Genomic DNA, 3,916 nt, shown 5'->3' with positions numbered 1-3,916 from the left:
GGAAGAAATAATGACAGAAAACTGCCCCTACCTGGTGAAGTAGACTTATAAGTCCAGGAAGTACAGAGAGTCACAAACAAGAGGAACCAAAGAGGACCACACCAAGACACATCATAATTAAAATGCCAAAGGTTAAAGACAAACAGAGAATCTTAAAAGGAGCAAGAAAAAAATCAGTTAGATACCTACAAGGAAGCACCCATCCATCTGTCAGCTGATTTCTCAACAGAAACTTTGCAGGCCAGAAGGTAGTGGCAAGAAATATTCAAAGTGATGAATGCCAAGAACCTAAAACCAAGATTACTTTATCCAGCAAAGCTATCATTCAGAATTGAAGGTCAGATAAAGAGCTTCACAGATAAGAAAAAGCTAAAGAGTTCATCACCACCAAACCAGTATTATATGAAATGCTGGAAGATATTCTTTAAGAAGAGGAAGAAGAAGAAAATGGTAAAGATAAAAATTATGAATAAGTACATAACTATCAACCAGTGAATCTAAAAATCAAGTGAATAAAAAATCTGATGAACAGAATAAACTGGTGAATATATAGAATCAAGGGCATAGAAAGGGAGTGGACTGACAATTCTTGGGAGGAAAGGGGTGGTGGTGGGTGTAGGAAGAGACTGGACAAAAATCGTACAGCTTTGGAGGAGGACAGTGTGGGGGGGTGGTAAGGGAAGAGGTTGGGGTGGGAACCGGGTGGAGGGGAGCTACGGGGGGAAAAAAGAGCAACAACTGTAATAATCTGAACAATAAAGATTTAATTTTTTTTTAAAAAAAAAAGGTAAACATGGTCCTGCTTTGTGCCCTGGAACAGCTGAAGGGACAGATCTTAGGGGACCTGGAGACTGGATGAGTTGAGGTGTTGCACCCCACCAATGAGGCCACTAGTAGATCATCCAGGAAGTGCACAATATGCCACAATGACTTCAGCCTTGCACCCACCTTCAACTCTGGAAGGAAATATGACTATTGTTTAACTTCCACATCGCACATCAAATGTTTCTTGTGACCTGCACTAATCCAGAACCGTATAAGGAAAGGAATCAGGGGAAACATAGTCCCCGTTTAGCTAAGTTGATACACCACAGTTATAAGAATTTCTACTCATAATATTTGCATTTTATAAGTTATAGACATTGGACAACAAACACCTTTTTTGGATTACAGTTTTCATGATTTTGACTGCAATTGTTTTTTGTTTTTAATTTGGTCCATATCGCTTTAAAATTTGCAATTTACTTAATTCCTCAAATATCATTAGTATTTGAATAGCTTATTTAATATGCTAGCACCTACAACAGCACTAGTATGAATGAAGCAATTGTGAGGCATTTTAAACTAACTAGACTTATTGAGTTGCTGTATGCTAAGGGAGCACTATGCTCTCTATTCCTGGGGACAAGTTGTATATACTTTAGGGAGGTGCGCTAAATGCTTCCTTAGAAAGTCTAGGCTGCCTGACCTCTGCCCTAGGTCCTGCAGTAGTACTATGCTCTCACTATTATCTTTTAAATTCTACTTTTGTTCATGAAAGATCATTATCATTCATCTTTCTCCTTTTCCCCTCTTTTGACCTCAGACTCCCCTCTCTCTCTGAGATTATTTCCTCTCTCTTGCTTATCAAACTGGTAGCCTAGAAAGAAAATAAACACAACTTCTTTGAAAGCCACTTCTGCCTTGAAGCCCTTGAGCAATGAGCTTTACTGATCTATTACTTTCTTCTTTGTAAAATGAGGCCAGGTGTCAGTAATCTGCCCTTAAGTAGGAAAATCAAACCTAAGGACCATTTTATCTTTAGAAACACATAAGCCCTCCTGTCTGATTCTCATCAGAGTTTGCAATTATTTTTCCCCCATATTGCATAACAAAGCAATCAGACTTACAATGTTATAGTTCACATGCTTGACTGTGTTTTGTATTCTGTGAAAAATAAGTTTCTTTTCACATATTATACAAAAACTACTTTTACATTATGTCTTGCTTGATATATTGGTAGGCACATCTAATCTAATAATAGACAAACATGGTAATTGACTGTACCTTCGCTATGTCTCCCATTGGTTAATCAGCATGATATGCAAATTAACAGCCAACAAAGATGGCAGCTAATTTGCATACTGCAGGCAGGGCAGGGCAGTGCGAGCTACCAGCATGCTCCCATCCAGGGCAGGCCTGCCACAGAAGCCCCAGCAGCAGGTCTGCCTTGTGACCTGGGAACCGCCCATCAGCTTGTCTGGGGCTGCAAGGCCTGGCCCGCCCCCAGAAGCCCCAGCTACTTTAAAAATAAAACGATCTCCTTTTGAGCCAATGTGTTTAGATTCAGGATTAGTAAAACAGTATGGGACTAATGAAATACAGTGATAGGAATTAGGAAGTGTGACACTGATGGTTCTGGGCATGTGAAAGGTGAGGGACAGAAGGGAACACAGGGTCTTCCCTTCAGTTCTGCTGGGGAGATGAGCTCCGAGGGCCGGAGCTACTCCATGCCCAGAGGAGGTGGGCGTGGTCAGTGGCTCTGTTTCAGAACTTCCTGCCAAGCAGAGACCTTACCCGACCCTATGGAACCTTTTTACTCCAGAAAACAGAAACAGCCAGTTCCCAATGTGCACAGTGTCCTGATGGAGTGACGGGGAGGTGGGCGAGGGGAGCAGTGCAGAGTTGTTAGGCAGCTGGAGTGGGAGTGGAAATGCCATGAAATGTCCACAGTCCTGGCTGTGCCCATGGCCTGGGCGGCTCCTCCAGGCCCTGGCTGCGGGATTAGGGCTGATTCTCTCAGGAAGGGAATATTCCCTGGGTGAAAGATTTACAGGCTCAGGGTGGCCCGTGTGTTAGTTTGGGGCAAATCCCTCAGCATTACTGCTGCCAACCCCTCAAAGGAATGAGGCAGAGGACCTCTCACTCCCAAGACCTCTTCGTGGACATTTTAACATCTACATGATTTTTAATCCTTTCAGGGAGACGTTCTATGCTGCAGTTTCATCCCACCCCACTGTTGCTTTTTGTCTGCCAGCTGGGTCGAGCATCAAGGGGAAGGGGGGTTAATACTCACTGAAAGACTACTGATCCTACTGAGAAACCAACCTATTTACTGTACTGTTATAAATATCATACCCTTTATATCCTGTATATTGGCCTCTTTTAAATAAAGTGAAATGTCTTAGAAAAAAAAAAGGCAAGGCAGGGCGGGACCCAGAAGCCCCAGAAGCCACCTGATATGGCAGTAACTCTACCAGTAAGCACTCTGAAAGTCAGTGGCATAAATGCACCAATTAAAAGACAGATTCTGAGGATGAATCAAAAACAAAACCCACTTTAAATATAAAGACACATATAGATTAAAAGTATATGAATTAAGCTGCAGCCTGTTTTGCTCAGTGGATAGAGCATTATCCCATGGACTGAAGGGTCCCACGTGCGATTCCAGTCAAGGGCATGTACCTCAGTTGCTGGCTTGATCCCCAGTCCCTATTAAAGCATGTGCAGAAGGCAGCCAATCAATGTGTCTCTCCCTTTCCCTTCACTCTCTCTAAAATTCAATGGAAAAATATCCTTGGGTGAAGATCAACAAAAACAAAGTGAATGGATTAAGTAACATTAAAGAGATTATAAGAAAAATATATTCCAAATTCTGTCAGTTGTATAGTGGTTATGTTTAAATTATTAACACCTAAGAAGTTGGCTGAAGGGTACATATAACATGCTGTAGTATTTTAGTTTTTTTTTTACATTTATGAGATTATTTCAAATTAAAATATTAAAAAATTAAAAATTAATAAAATATTATTTGAAATGTATCTGCATTACATGAAAAATCTCCTAATTGCTTCTAGCATAATTTATTAAATTGCGCTAACATTTACAAGGGTTCAATTAAAAAATATCTAAATTCTAAATGATATAATTGCAAATA

The sequence above is a fragment of the Myotis davidii genome, unplaced genomic scaffold, assembly GCF_000327345.1.
Source record: "Myotis davidii unplaced genomic scaffold, ASM32734v1 scaffold133, whole genome shotgun sequence".
NCBI lineage: Eukaryota > Metazoa > Chordata > Mammalia > Chiroptera > Vespertilionidae > Myotis > Myotis davidii.
This window is presented reverse-complemented; position numbering follows the sequence as displayed.